We start from the raw sequence: 16,775 nt of genomic DNA on the forward strand, positions 1-16,775 counted from the left end.
AACAAGACCAAAACGACAAAAATCCAACATACACAAGTCAAGTTATGATTTTTAAAAGGTTTAAAATAAAAAGAGTCTTTAGGTAGTTGTAACAACACACTAGCGCTGCTAGCGTGAAAATGTACCTGGTTTGCGGCAAAAATAACCCCGCACGGGCGGTGTGCGTCGAAAATAACCCTGCACGGGTATATGCGTCGAAAACAGCTCGGCACGGCGAGGCGCGTCGAAAAAGCCAGCCACGCGACGGTCCGAAAGTCCCGCGGCGCTGGTTGCGATCTCTCAGCCTTCGTCAGCGATGCTGCGCGTCGTTTCTCCTGCTCCGGGCGTCGATTCTCCGGTCGCGTTTCCTGCGACGTCGTTTCTCAGCTGCGGAGCCGGCGTCGCGTCGTTTTCTCAGCCGCGATCGGATTCGCGTCGATCTTTTCTCCGCACGGTGCTCGGTGCGTGTATTTTTGTCCTTAGGCTGCGAGCCTCTCCTTTCAGGGTCCCAGGAACTGGAAGGGCACCACAGAGCAGAGTAGGGGTCTCTCCAGAGACTCCAGGTGCTGGCAGGAAGAAGTCTTTGCTATCCCTGAGACTTCAATAACAGGAGGCAAGCTCTACATCAAGCCCTTGGAGATTTCTTCTTCAAGATGGAAGGCACACAAAGTCCAGTCTTTGCCCTCTTACTCTGGCAGAAGCAGCACTGCAGGAAAGCTCCACAAAGCACAGTCACAGGCAGGGCAGCACTTGTTCCTCAGCGATCAGCTCTTCTCCAGGCAGAGGTTCCCCTTGATTCCAGAAGTGTTTCTAAAGTTTGTAAGTTTGGGTGCCCTTCTTATACCCATTTTAGTCTTTGAAGTCACCTTCCTTCAAAGGGGACTCACACCTTCTTGTGAAATCCTGCCTTGCCCAGGCAAGGCCTCAGACACACACCAGGGGGCTGGAGACAGCATTGTCAGAGGCAGGCACAGTCCTTTCAGATGAGAGTGACCACTCCACCCCTCCCTCCTAGCAGAGATGGCTAATCAGGAATGCAGATCACACCCCAGCTCCCTTTGTGTCACTGTCTGGTGTGAGGTGAAAAACAACCCAACTGTCAACTGACCCAGACAGGGAATCCACAAACAAGGCAGAGTCACAGAATGGTTTAAGCAAGAAAATGCTCACTTTCTAAAAGTGGCATTTCCAAACTCACAATCTCAAAATCAACTTTACTAAAAGATGCATTTTTAACTTGTGAGTTCAGGGATCCCAAACTCCACCTGTCCATCTCTTCTCTAGGGGAATCTACACTTTAATCATATTTAAAGGTAGCCCCCATATTATCCTATGAGAGAGAGACAGACCTTGCAACAGTGAAAACGAAATTGGCAGTATTTCACTGTCAGGACATATAAACCACATTACTATATGTCCTACCTTATCCATACACTGCACCCTGCCCTTGGGGCTACCTAGGGCATACCTTAGGGGTGCCTTACATGTAAGGAAAGGGAAGGTTTAGGCCTGGCAAGTGGGTACACTTGCCAAGTCGAATTTACAGTGTAAAAATACACATACAGACACTGCAGTGGCAGGTCTGAGACATGATTACAGAGCTACTTATGTGGGTGGCACAACCAGTGCTGCAGGCCCACTAGTAGCATTTGATTTACAGGCCCTGGCACCTCTAGTGCACCTTACTAGGGACTTACTAGTAAATCAAATATGCCAATCATGGATAAACCACTTACATACAATTTAAACAGGAGAGCATATGCACTTTAGCACTGGTTAGCAGTGGTAAAGTGCTCAGAGTTGAAAAGCCAACAGCAACATGTCAGAAAAATATAGGAGGCAGGAGGCAAAAAAAGTCTGGGGATGACCCTGCAAAAGCAAAAGTCCAACAGGGGTGGCTCCTAACTCATCCATTCTTTGTTTACTCAGCACTGTCTCTTCTATTGTGTTGTTTAACTGTTTTTGCAACCCTTCTAGGATGGTAGCTAAAGCCTTTACATCTATCCCCTCGGCCATTCTGCTCAGGAGGTAATCTAGCTTCATAATAAATACTAGGAGGTAACTTCAATCTGTCACAGTTCTTTGATTTGATTTCCCTAGGAGCAGAAGAAAGATCCTCAGTCTCTATCCAGGCTACTCGTGATGAACAAAGTTCTCCATTCCGAGCACCCTAGAGGGGTAAAGGGGAATGGTACAAAGGGAGACTGCCTCAGAGGTCTGCTTCTTCTTCAATTCAGCCACTCAAACTCTTTCTTCTATTTTTCTAGGAAGTGACACCTGAAAGATTGCAAACACAATTACAAGGGACACTTTTCTATGTACAATATTACAGCACTAGTAATCAATCATATTCACTTCAGAACCCTTTACCTGAATCTTCTGAGGAATTTGCTTCTCTGATATATATATAGTAGTTGTAAATGTATATACACTTATTCCAAAGTTGTTCTTGGAAGTGAAGCTAAGTAATTTAGATCTTTTTTCGTGAACAATTCTGTCTCTTTTCAAGTATGTCTCTTCAATTGGTTTTGCTTCACTCTTTTCTGATCATATTTGTGCGGCATATATATATATATATATATATATATATATATATACATATATATACATATATATATATAAATGTTGAGTAAGGCCTCAGGACTTGTGATAATGCAATTTATTGTATTGTCTTTTCTCAGAAATCCTTTATAGTTACAATATCCTCTACTCTCTAACACTAGTGTTGTATTAACACCTTCAAATGAATTCCACAATTCTGTTGGTTTTGACTGTCACATGAAAATAGCTTATAGATTATAGGAATGTTTCTTGCAGTTTTCGCATTACTAAAATCTTGCCAGAACTTCTCTTTATTGAGTTAAATACAAAATATAGTCTTTGAGCAATCATAATATTTATTATTCATGGTAAACTTGAATGTTCCTATTATCTCCATCCAAAGAGTACATCTGTGTTACCCTGCTTGATCCACGCTATAAAAAAAATATTCCCAATTGATTTCATTTTTCTGAAGGGGATGTTTAAAAATACAAGAGATGGATTGTTGAGCAAGCTGGAGAACTGGAAGAAGAAGGCTGCAACTTAAATTCCCACTCAGTTCTACGGTGCCACCTTCAAGTTTGAGAGAGGGCATTCTTGTCTCACAGCAGCCAAAACCAGCAACAAGAACACCACCAGAAACTGCAACTAAAGAATCAGACTCAACCTCTGCATTGGCTTGATTTCAAGTGGCAGGTCTTAAGTTCAATGTGGAGGTGAATGCAAAATGATGATTTAGAGGATGTTCCAGAGTATCTGGATGACCCAAAAAAGGTGTATGTGGATCAAAACCCTTTGGTGTATTATATGGAAGATAACCCAATGGCCAGAGCTCAGCAGGCTGGCAGTAAAGTATCTGGCTTGCCCTGTAGCCAGTGTGTCTGCTGAGCACGTGTTCAGTTCAGGTGACATTTGTTACAGTGAGTAGGACCAGTCTCACCTCTTAACACATGGAGAGATTTACCATGATCAAAATGAACCAATATTTTATACCACCTGATTACACTGTTCCCTAAACACCGCAGAAGAAAGAGGAGGATGATGACTGGTTAGAGCCAAGGGCCAGATGTAGCAAAGTTTTACGAGTCACAAATGGCCCGATTTGTAATTTGCGACTTCGCAAAATCCGAAATGGGATGCAAAAATCCCATTTCCGAAGTGCAAATTGCGATGCGAGCCATTACCGACTCGCAAAAATAGCAACCACATTGTGCAACCCGAAAAGAGGAAGTCGCAATTTGCGAGTCGCAAACCATATAAAAAAGCCACTCGCAAATTGCGACTAGTGGCAAAAAGCCCATTTTGCACACCCAAATTACCACTAAGTCAGTGCAAGTGGTAACCAGAACCAGAGTATAAAAGGAGACCCAGAAGGCATCTGGGCTACTCAAAATGGCTGAACTGTATGTGATAGCATGGAGGAGGAGAGTCCATGCCTCCCAGCAGAGGAGGAGGAGGAGTCAGAGACAGGAGAGAATATACCGAACCAGGCAGACACTTTTCCAACAAACTGAGGAGATTTATGACAAATATAGACTGAGCAGTGCAGCAATATTAGAATTAATTGAACTACTCAATCTGCAGCTTCAACGACAGACAATGTGCGGCAGCGCCATCCCCACACATGTGCAAGTGCTATACTCACTGCACCTCTTGGCCTCGGGTAGCTATCAGGGGGTTATTGCAGTGGCAGGTAGGGTATCCCAAAGTGCACTCTCACGATTCTTCTGATGTTTCCTAGATGCCATACTCACACACATGTCCAGATACATATACCTACCCAGGAATGAGGCAGAAATTAACAGCACCAAGTTGGACTTCTACAGAATTGCCAACTTCCCACATGTAATAGGGTGTGTGGACGGGACACATATACAAATCTGCCCTCCTGCAAATCTGGAATATGTGTTCCGCAATAGGAAATGTACCCACTCACTAAACATCCAGGTGGTATGCGACACCCATAATGTCATCACTGACATTGTAGCCAAATTTCCAGGGAGTACACATGACTCATACATATTCAGGCACAGTGGGATACACCAACGCCTAGAACGTGGGGAGTTTGGAGACGGATATCTATTAGTTATTGGTGAATACACCCTGAAGCCATACATACAGGTCACTGTAGAAACCACCCATGCCCTGCTAACATTGCTCATTTTTGCCAAACAGGTGACAGTGCTTATGTGCTAAGACCACGGATACTTACCCCGTACCTAACACCTGGCAATGAGAATGAGAGGCAATATAACAGTGCCCAGCGGCGGACCAGAACTGTCATCGAGAGGAACTTTGGACTGTTAAAGGCAAGAGTCCGATGCCTCCACAAAAGTGGAGGTGCGCTCCAGTATGCCCCAGTAACAGCACTCAAGATCGTTGGTGCATGTGCAATCCTACACAACATTGCCACCAGACGAGGGCTACATCTCACCCCTGAAGAAGACACAGATTCGGAGGATGAGGAGCAAGAGCTACCACATCGACAGCCTGAGGATAGAAGCATTGCAAATCAAGGCAGACAGAGACGGGACCACATTGCAACCCAATACTTTGGCAGGTATGTGGCAACTGTCACCACACTCACTGATGTCACACAAACAGAGCCCAGTTGTGTAGTGGAACAAACAAAACCTTTTTATTTGTTAACTAAATGTTGAAAGAGAAGTGCTGTCCGTTAAGGTCTGTACATGTCCAAACGTAATGAGGACACATTGACATCATGTGCCTCATGAGTCTTGCTGTCTGATGGCCTACACCCTCCTCCTTGTGTGCCCAGCATGGCTCATCCAGGTGGGTCAGCTGACCCCTGCCGTGCACTTGCACTCCTCAGCACACGTGAGTCACTTGCAGACAGACTGCTTATTGTGGACCCCTCCTCACTGTCCTGAGGGGTCTCACCTGTGCCCCTTGCCACCTGCCTGGCTTCCAACAAGTCCACTGTGTGGCTGATGCGGCCAAGTCCACGTGCCACATCCCCTGCAAAGTGGCCAAGTTCTACCTGTAGACTCATGGTCCGTCTAGACAGGCCAGTAGTGTTTGTAGCAAGCCTCCTAATTGACGCTGCCATGCGGTCGAAGCATGCCACTGTGTGGCGCTCCCTGCGCCTTGGACTGCGTCTCTCTGCCACCAGTTCCATCACAAGTTGGCGGATGGCCTGGGTGAGAACTCCCCCACATTGCGTGTTCACTTCAGCCAGGCCAGTGGTCATGTTGTTCTCCATTCTGTGCAATGCACTTGATATTGATCGCAATTGTCTGTTTTGCAGGCGCTGACCATTAAGGAGGGATGCCTCTACACCTGAAATTGCTGCCTCCCCTATCTCCTCCTGGGGCACCGCCAGAACTCTGCGTCTGTGTCTGTGCCTTTGTTGTGCTGCTGGCTCTGGACACCTTGCTGTGGGGCTGGGGCCAGGGGTCGTGTGAGCTTCCCCCATTTCCTGCTCTTGTTCCTGAGGGGACTGTGGTGGTGTCCTGCTGGGCCCAGGAATTTCTGCTGCAGCCTCCTGCACTGTCTCTGGCCTGTTGTCTCCTCCCTGCATGTTGTCGCTGCTGGGGGTGTCGTGTGGGAGGCCTGTGGGACATAGGGAATACACTGTCAGTCTCTCACATCTGTTGTATGCCTCATAATAAACATTTGCCTATATGCTGACTACTGTACTGCATTGCCCATAATGCACCATTCTAGTGGTTGCTAGACTGGAATGGAGCTAGTCTGGTTGTGCCTGCTGCTGTGTACTGGGAGAGTGTGGATACTGCATTTGTAGGTGTGAATGCACATCTCATAGTACTCACATTTGGATGTCCCTGGCGCAGAACTGTCCACTTCTCCCATTCCAGAAACGGCCTCAGGCTCCAGGGTCTGCTCCACCATTGCTTCCATGGCTGTGGGTGGTTGGATGGGCCTCCGCCGGTGCCCCTCATTTCTCTGAGCCGCTCTGCCGCCCTCTCCTTTGTCCTGGAGCGCAGGTCATACCACCTTTTCTTTATTTCCTCCAGGGTGCGGTGGCTCACCCCTATGGCATTATTCCGGTCCTGGATTTGCAGACAAATCTTCTTTTTTTCTGTGTCTTGGACACTCAGGGCTGCCTTCCCAAACAGTTTGTCATGGGGCTGGCAGGATTCCTCAGTGAGCACCTCCAGTTCTTTGTCAGAAAACTTAAGTTTTCTTCTTCTCCCAGCACTGCCTGTTTCCTCCATTGTACCAGCAAGTCCTCTCTCCTGGGTGTTGCACTGCAGTTTGGAAAGGGTGTGGTCCTCCATCCTCCCAGGTGTATTTGATGATTTCCTGGTTCTGATGTCATCAGCAAGAGCCAGGAAGTGTATTTCCCAACTGTCATGCTGCACCTTCAGGCAATTTGCGGGGCAGTCGCAATTTGCGACACCCGACTCGCAAATTGCGAGCTCACTTTTAGCGAGGTCGCAAAAAGCGACCTCGCTAGAGGCGAACTCGCAAAATGCAGTGCGACATCATTTGCAAGTCACATATTGGTGTCGCACTTTTTTCTTGGATCGGAATTTGCGAGTCGGAAATTGCGATTCGCATTGAATCGCAATTTCCAACTCGCTATTTTTTTCCTACCTACATCTGGCCCCAAGTGTGTTAGATGGCTAACTTCTAGGTGAACCACGTGGGACTGAAGACGAACATTGCTTCCCGGAATGGGTATGCCAGTGCCACCAGAGAACTTTTTAATTATTTCTCATTGAACTTCTTTCTTTCTTTGCAAAAGAAAATAACTAGGGAACATTATGTTTTTGTCGGACTCATTCTGTCCTACCAATTTTTTGTCACATATATGGTGCAATGGGAGTTGGACCCGTGTAAAGTGAAGAAGCCCCCACATTCCCTTCAGGACATTGGAGACAATGCCTGCCTCCCTCATTTGCCATTGCCTATCTTAATTCACTTAGCAGTGCTTCCCCAGAAGCTCATTTATTAAAAGAATGGTGGTGCCAATGGCAAATTCCAATGTGTTGCTACCATAAAGAAGAGATAACATTTTGAATCTACCACAGTGTTTGAATTGGAAGAGTTAACTACTAACTATTGCACCAATGAGTGATGATATATTAAGCGATTATGAGTGATGATTGATGATGTATTTGGTGGCAGATAGTGAGGGAGGAAGTTCAACAAATTTGTAAACATGTTGTTAATGATTTTCAGTGTTTGAGGGCTGATAGGTTTTCCTGAAAGTGATTAGCCTTTTAGACTTAGTGAAATTTACCTACAAGGTTCACTCCTTTTTTCTGGTTCTTCAGAGACCAGGCCAGTCACTTTAGTTACCAAACACAAATCTACACAAAATACTCCAATTCTGTTTCTCTATATGATGTTCAACATCAGTGCACTACATTAGTCTACCTTGCTCTGTTTGGGACTTGGACTGAGTTGTTCAGAATCAGGAGGAGGAAAATGGAAGGACTTAGGGCGGGACTACATAAATAGCTAGAAAGAGAAAGTTATTGACTTCAAAGAGAATCCATAATGATGATGAAGACTCTGAGGCCTAGTACTCATTCAGCTGGATGAACTGGAGAGAGGTGAACTGATTTGGGAAATTATGTTGAATGTGTGTTTGCTGCATTGCTGACTCAAATATGAAACTCTTCTTTCTGTTCTTGCTCTACCTCTGAGACTTCTTGGTACACCCCTGAGGAGCATACCTTGCCTTCTTTTGTTCTTCTCTTTTATTCTATAATATTGATACTGCTTTTCAAAATGCAGGCCTTCTCACAGTCCTCTCCTGCATGAACAAAAGCTTGACACTCCAGCTTACATACCAGAGAGGTTCAGCCAGTAGGCCAAATGAAATGGATATTCCAAGAAGAATGGAGATGGACTGCCCAATTTGGCAATACAATATCAGTTCCATTTTAACAATCACACTTTTTAGAACTAGGTGGGTCAACTTCAATCCTCCATAATTTGTATTTTTCAAATCTAGAAAACAAAACATTTAGAGATGTACTATCTTGGGCCTCTCTAGGGTAAAAGACTTTGCAATGCATTTAACTTAACTGTGTCATAATCATACCTTCATCATTTCCTTCCACAACAGATTGATGATGGTGTGCTGCTCAGCGCCCCAATGAATATTGTTGCTGTTTCTTTAGTGTAGAGTTTGTCTTTTTCACACTTGTTCCCACATCCCCAGTCTCATCAATTCATCAAGCCCCTTGCCCTCTTCCCCCAAGCTGTGTAATTTCTATTGAGGTGTGACTTAATTTTACACCATAAATGTATGGCACACTTGTTGGGGCAGATGTGGTGAAACTGACACTAGCTCACTGCATGACATTCAATTATCTGAGCAATATTCAATACCAGTCCCATTTACCCACACATGCACAATTCCTCAACATCATCCTTCAGGCCTTGTGTTGTGTGTTGTGTAAACACTTAACCGTGTCCAACCACTCCTGATTCCGAGCCCACTTCTGACTGGAGGTTTTCGTTTTCTAGTTTAGTTTTAATTAAATACTAGTTCCCCATTGCTCAGAAAAAGTTGATTCTTATTTTCATATTAGATCTTCTTTGTTGTGTGTCAAATTCCATCATTGTGGTAGTCTGGTCTTAGTCTTTCCTAATTTATGAGATAATATAACCCACTATAATGGGGATGCGCCACTGGGGTGGAACCACGTCCCACAGGCTGCTCTGCTTTTGACTCGTGCTCTTCAGCAATACCAGCCCCTGCAGCACGGGACGCGCCACTGCTGGGACCTTCCTTTGACCCACGCTGCTCCTGGGGTGGGACTGCGTCCCCCAGGCTGCTCTGCTTCTGACTCGCGCTCTTAAGCTTTACCTCCCCCTGCAGCGCAGGATGCGCCACTGCTGGGACCTTCCTTTGGGCCACGCTGCTCCTGGGGTGGAACTACGTCCCCCAGGCTGCTCTGTTTCTGACTCAAGCTCTTAAGCGCTACTGGCCCCAGCAGCGCAAGACGTGCCCTGGCGAAGAATGGGGCCAAGACGGGCCCGTCTGCATCCGTGATCGCCCGACAGAGGCCGGGCTTGGTGTTTCTACTCGGCTGTTGAGAAGTAAGTTCACACCCCAGCAATTTGCTTAAGACCTGACCTGCTTGCTCCTGCTCACCCCCCGGTGTTAATTAGAGATGGGGAAGCGTAAAGTTGTGGATGCCCTAGCACATTCCAGCAGCTAAAAAAAAAAAAAAATAATGGTCAAATAATAAAATGAGCTCCCTGTCCAACAAGGGAAGTAACTATTTATAAGATATTGATATTTTATTCAAAGAAGTGGAGGCTATTCTGAGAAGCAATTCAAACTTACCATCTATAAATTGCAGCATCCCTGCTTTAAATCCCTGACATATTTAAGAAAAGGCCGCAGCTGCCCAAACTCTCCAGGGAGCCTTAACCAAAGGCAGTGTCCCAAGCCTGAAGATTTGACCCATCCCCTGTGGCGACCATTACCAAGTGTAGTGGTTTGGACGCATCGTTGTGTGTCACAGGTGGCCCTTCTGAAGAAGAAGAGGCTTTTCGCCTTCCTTGAAGTTCTGAGGTCCTAGTGATTCCGAATATCTTGTACGGTCCCCTGGTTGAGAATGGAGGGTCTTGTGACGCTGCTATTCATGCACACACTGGAGTATATACTGATATACTGGAGTATATACTGATGTTAATGTTGTGGCCAATACATCCGTGGGCATGGGTAGACTGTTGATGCCATGTGGCAATCCTGATCTGGCTTCTATTTATCAGAAACTGGATGAAGTAAAGAGCCTGGTGTTGATGTTGATGAACAAACTAACAGGGAAACCTGTTCAGATGTGTGGATGCAGATGCTCTAGGCCAAGTATGGATGGGACCTTGCCTGTCATAGGGGTACGTCTATTACTACTGTTGTGCCTGAACTCAGGTCACAATCAGCAATCAGCACGTACGGCCTGTCACCACTCCCCCTCCTATATATTCATCTGTTCCCCATATTTAGGGATCACATGCCCTTTTTGAGGCTGTTAGGCTCAAGTGCAGCATTGATATTAAGGGCAGGAACCACACTGGGTCTGATAGGTCTGCTAAAGTTAAATTTGATGTCCACACAAAAGGCCCCTGGCTGGCACCTTGGCTCCTTCTGAAGTAGCCATTTCTACAATACACCACATCAGGCCACTTGATTCTGCTCTACATCAGGTTGGAACAAGATGGCCAACATCTAAGAAACAGGCCTGAGCCATAGAAATTAAAGGAGGCCCCATTTACATGGTTGAGGTACCTATGCTGCCATTAGGGACTTTGGAAACTCAGGACTCTCTGATAAACAAGGTCATTTACTGGTTGAGAGTCCAGCGAAATTGTCTTTCTGATATTCGAGCAGATATTCCAGAGGTGGGAAAACATAGCCAACTCGGCTCAAATTTGATTTTATCTCTATTTGTTTTGTGGATAGGTTGTTAGTGGATAACTTCATTGACTTTGAACTGCGTACCTGTTATCTCAGGAATCATAGGGGGGCTGGTATTAGACTTAAACTCTCCCCGCCTGCCATTAGCCCATCTACAACATGTAGAGGTCCAGCTGGTGGGAAGAATGATTTTAGCCAAAAGTATGTTTCGGCTTTGGCAGCAAACAACTCCCTCACACTAACAGACGTTGATTGACTATTCTCTGACTCCTATCCAACAATTTCAATTCTGGTTTTTGAGGGTAGGCATGGGATGTCTGATGAGCTTGTCAATTGTAGGGAAGTTCAGCGTCCCAGGCCTAGAGCTTTGGAAATTAGTACTGAACTATCTATTTTGTCCTGGAATTTGGCTGGGCTGGGCAGGAAATTGTTGGATCCCGAGTGGGCCAACTACATGAAGAAGAAGGATATATGCTTGTTCTAGGAGACCTGGGCCGAGGACCCAGTCTTCCTGGATGGGTTTCTATCCTATTAGGTGGTGGCCCAACCTGCAGACGGGGGCACCGGTCGTGCCAAGCGGGGTCTCTTGATATTGTTAAATAAGAAATTGCAGTGCGATCACTCTGCACTAAAAATAGATTCCCCCAATATACTAGGAGTCCAGTTTGAATTTAATCGAGGTTTCAAGGTAAACATAATCAAGTATATGCTAGATCAGTGCAGCAGGGACCAGAGTCTCAGAGCCTGGCCCTGTTACTTGAATGCATGGATACCTTGCATGCTTCCATTAACCTAGTGGTTGCAGGGGATATGAATAGTACATCTGAACCTTCCCCTTTAAGCAGCGATCTAAGGGTTGAAGAGGATGAATATTGGGGCATCCCACAACTGACGAACAAGAGACTGTGCATCTGCTCCCATGCTGCCATACAGCTGACATCACTGTGTTTCAAGTATGGACTCAACGGTTGTATGCGTTCCGATCCAAGTATTGCTCCCACCTTTAAGCGAGTCGAGGTAGTGTTATAAACTATTTTTTTGTGGATGTCAGGCTGTGGCCAATGTTGGAAGACATGAGGGTTGACTTTTGCCACGATAGTGACCATAATCCCCTGCTCCTTACCTTTTATAGTGGCGAATTCAGGAGGTCTCAGAACACCCAAGATACTGCGGTCCAAGAGCCACTCCTGGTTAATAGCCATAAACGTGTCAGCTGGCCAAAAGTGATGACTAACCTATACTTGATCAAGGAGATTTACAAACTGTTTATTGACGTTATGGCTAACTATGAAGAGCATGAGGTTCGTAATATTCCAATCCTCAGCATCCATGAGATGCTGATACATGAACTACAGAATATATTCTATAGGAAGAATACTACAAAACAACTTGCTGTTACACATTAAATTAGGGAGTGGTTTAATAAGGATTGCTCTAAGGCTAAACTAGCACTAAAGTCTCGTTCACAGGGGGCGATCAGAACAGCTAGACTAGCCTACAATAGGGCCATAGCACAGGCAAAGAAAAGTTAGGATGATTCAATCTGGCAGAATTTGCTGGATGCAACTAGATACAATGATAATGTGACCTTTTGGAAGTTATTGTCTTATAGTCACAGAGAGGGTAAGAGCATTCATATTCAACCAGAGAATTGGGTAGACCATTTTTTTAATCTTTATGCTCCGCCTTGCAACCTTATAACCCATGACCCTTTCCCTCAGTAGTTGGCTGAAACGTTTTATTGTCTGATGACCTAGGAATGGATGTTTGTAACCATGACAACCACATTGTTTTTACCTTGGGGGAAACCACTGCTGCAATCAATTCTCTAAAATCTTCTAAAGCCCCTGGCCCAGATAAAATACCGGGGGATTTATATAAGTCTGAGCCTGTAATCTTGCCCAGTTATATGAACATGATATCAAATGCAATAGCAGCCGGGGGCCCAATATCTAGTACTTGGAAAGGGGGCAAAATAATTCCCATTTATAAAAAGGGTGAAGTGAGCTCTCCTGTTAACTATAGACCCATCAGCCTCATCGATAATCTTAAATAAATCTTTGCTAAACACCTTTTGGATAGGCTGTTGGACTGGGCTGATGCCCACCATGTGATGTCTCGCACTCTAGGTGGGTTTCCGCCCCAAAAACCAGTATGGTGGACAAAGCTTTCAGGCTGGTGCTCCTTTATTAGAAATATGTAATCCTTGCCAAACAAAATTTATATGTTGTTTTTGTGGATCTTCGGTCTGCTTTTGACATGGTTCCCAGAGAAAAACTATGGGGTGCTCTACATAAAATAGGTACTCCAGGGAACATAATCCATCTTTTACAGCGGCTACATGAGGGCACATATGTCCAGGTTAGATTGGGCAACCAGGGAGAACTAGCAGACCACATTGCCATCCGGTGGGGGGTAAGTCAAGGTTGTGTCCTGGCACCAACACTATTCACTCTATACATAATTGATGTGTTAAAAGCTGTGTCTCTATTCCAAAATGATGGCCCCTACTTAAATGTGCAAAGAATTCCTATACTACTCTTTGTGGATGACCAATGGGGTTCCAGACCCTTGTTAAAAAGTTTACAACATTTTGTGTAGATCATGGGTTAGAACTGAATGCTAGCAAAACTAACTTAATGGTGTTTAGCCCAGGACCAGCCATGAGATGCACTGTTACTTTAGCAGGGGATCCCTTGAATAAAGTTAGCTTGATAGATTATCTGGGTGTGAGGATTTCAATTAAACTACAGTGGGAGGATCAGATCAGCAAAAGTGTGTCGCTTCTTCAGCATAGATCAGGTGCCATTTTGCGCTCATATAAAAGTACTGCCATGAAAGCTGTTTCCCCAGCTATTAAGATCTACTTGGTAATAGCACAAAATGCTGCTACCTATGGCACTGAAATGTGGGGATTTTGTAAAACCACCAAACTGTCTGTGGGTGAAAACAGCTTTGCCAGAGCACTACTTGTGTGCCCAGGCAGTACTCCTCTGATTCCCATCTTTCTGGACCCTGGTTTTCATTGCATCTCTGACACGATAGCCCTAAGACCGTTACTTTTTTTGGTAAGGATCTGGACCACCCCAGAGCTCACTATTTGTAGGGACTCACTTCTTGATCTTCTAAAAAGACCTAATGCAGCCTCTATTCCATGGCTGAGGCATGTGTCTAACTGGTTTCGTACCCTGGGACTTGGGAATTACTGGGAGGACCCACAGCATCTAGGGAAAGCCGAGAAAAAATCACTGAAAACAGCCTATTTGTCCTATGTTAGGAACAACTATCTCCTTGGTAAATCCCATGGACGATAGACCAACCAATTTCTTGATTTTAAGTGGTACCCCCAGTAAGAATCTTTTTTAGATCTTAGTCCTGATTCCCTAGAAAAGAGTCTGTATGCCTGTTTTCGTTACAGGTGTTTACCATTACTGTCTTTCACTGGTAGTTGGAGGACACCGCCAGTATCTAATCTATGCCCAGGCTGCAATGCTGTCCCTGAATCGATCGAACACTTTATGTTCTTCTGCCCAGCGTATGTTCTTTCTCGACGCAAGTAGATTCATCCAGTTTGTCAGAACTTAGGCATTAGAAAATTTGTTATCGCCCTCGGGATTTTAAAGAGCAACACTTCTATTATTTTGATTCATGCAGTTAGCAAGTTCCTTGTGGCTGCATGGCATATACGCACTCACCTTCTAAAAATACAGTAATTTGTAAGTATGCATGTTGTGGGGTAAGAACTGAGACCTCTAAAAATGTTATTGTTAATATTGAATGGTGATTTTCAACTGTTTTTATTATTTATTTTTTAATTCAATTTGTAATTATAAGGAGTACTGTGGTTATTTGCTTTGATGGTTTTTTTATGACCGAATTAAGCTTGTGTTTATATATAACCCACTAACTCCATGTTTTACTTTAATCTAGTTGACAGTGATGGATAACCCTTTAATTAGTCCTGTAGTTAGAGTTCTCATAGGTAGAAGTTGTGTCCTGTGTCATCCATTGTTAGTGCACTAGCCTGCTACTACTACTACCACCACCTTAAATTAAGATGTCACCTTTGGAAATCCCTCCAGTAAAATGACTGAGGTATTAGCCCTCACTTCATCTATTTAGGTAAGGGGGGGCGTGGCCTGAGGCCGATGGAGCAGCAAGCGTAAAAAGGATCTCCTGACGGCCTCCAACCTATAAGCACTTATCCTGATCCCCCGACCCCTGGCCCTCGCCCAAAAAACATTGCGGCAAGTGGGGGAACCCCCAAAGTGGTTGACAATTGCAGAGCGAAGAGCGGAATTAGATCTGGAACTGCGATTGACTTGAATTGCATGACGGGCCGCCAGACAAAATGGCGACCCAGGCAGTGAGCGGCTAGTGAAAGCAGGCTCGGTCAGAGAGGAGCAGCACCTGTGCAAAAAGACACAGCAGGCAGAAGAGGGAAGCGACCGCTGCACCACACATGAGAAACGGCGGGCAGAAGGACGGATCCGCGCCCTGGACGGGGTTGGCCTAGGCTGCGCGGTGGCACCATTGGACAAAGTAACGGCCCCGGAGACACGCGGCAGAACAGATCGGGTTCGGGCCACGGGAAGCGGCTCCTACACGGAGAGGTACAAAGGCAGAAGAAGGGAATTACCCGGGCCCCACGTGGTGAGCACTGGTGCGAGAGCAAAACGCGGGGGATGGCGGGGCAGGCCTGTGCCTCGGACAGGACAGGTGGGAGCTGGACGGACTGGGAGTGCCGGCCCTGTGGCGGGGATCCAGGCACATTCCGGGCCCCAGGAGACCGAACGTGGCTCCGCGAGGGGTCGGCTTCCCTGGCCTGAACGGTGCACAAAGAAAACGTGCGCTGACCATATGCTGGAAGAGAGAGGTGGAGAGCTCCAGCGTAGAAACAACCTGAGACCCTGAGAGAGAGGAAGCTGCAGAGGCACATAAAGTCAAGACTGGAGGCGCGGGCCTAGGGGACATAAACTAACTATACCCCAATAACCAGTGAAACAGGGGGATTCCAGACCAGCCAAGGTGCAGAAGACTAGAGCAATCAGAGCCCTTGAGACAAAGAACAGACCAGAAACAGGGCAGGGGAAAGTCCCAGGCACACCTAAACGAGGCTATAAATATAGATAGCATAGCAATGGAGATAGACTAAAATACCTCATCCTCGAAATAATGAAACAGCGATTGAAAATGGGCAAACCTAGAAGGAAGGATAGGACTGAAGAGGAGAGTGGCCCACAAAGAGAAGGAGGGACTGAGTAACCGGATAAAGGGATCCCTCTAGACACACTACTACAAGCAATCCAAGCGTCCAGAGGAGCACTTGAACTAAAAATAGACTCACTATCAGTGGACTTGACACTCCTCAGATACGACCACAGGCGACTAACAGATAGAGTGGTCACCAACGAAAAATCAATAGAACACCTCGCCCCGGAAAATATGAAGATCTCCAAAACAGTAGCCGAACTGTCGACAAGGATCAAAACACTTGAAGCATGTGCAGAAGACGCTGAAAACGGGGCGCGGAGAAGCAATCTACACCTGTTTGGCCTGCCGGAGAAAGCGGAACAAGAAGCTCCAGACATGGAAACCTACCTGGAGCAATAGATACGCAAGGAGGTGGCCCCAGAAGGACTGACATAGTACTTTGCAATAGAGAGAGCCCATAGAGTACTGGCCAGAGCCCCCCGCGGGGCCAACCCACACCCGATCAAAGTGAAATCTTTACACTTTAAAGACAGAGACTTTATCTTATCCAAAGCAAGGAAAAAGGGGGGGATTAAGATAGGCAGTCAGAAGGTTATGATCTTCCCGGATTTCACAAGAGACACTCAAAAACAAAGAGCCGCCTTTATAGAGATTAAAAGACAACTCAGAGCAA

This window comes from Pleurodeles waltl, chromosome 1_2, assembly GCF_031143425.1.
Source record: "Pleurodeles waltl isolate 20211129_DDA chromosome 1_2, aPleWal1.hap1.20221129, whole genome shotgun sequence".
Classification (NCBI taxonomy): Eukaryota; Metazoa; Chordata; class Amphibia; order Caudata; family Salamandridae; genus Pleurodeles; species Pleurodeles waltl.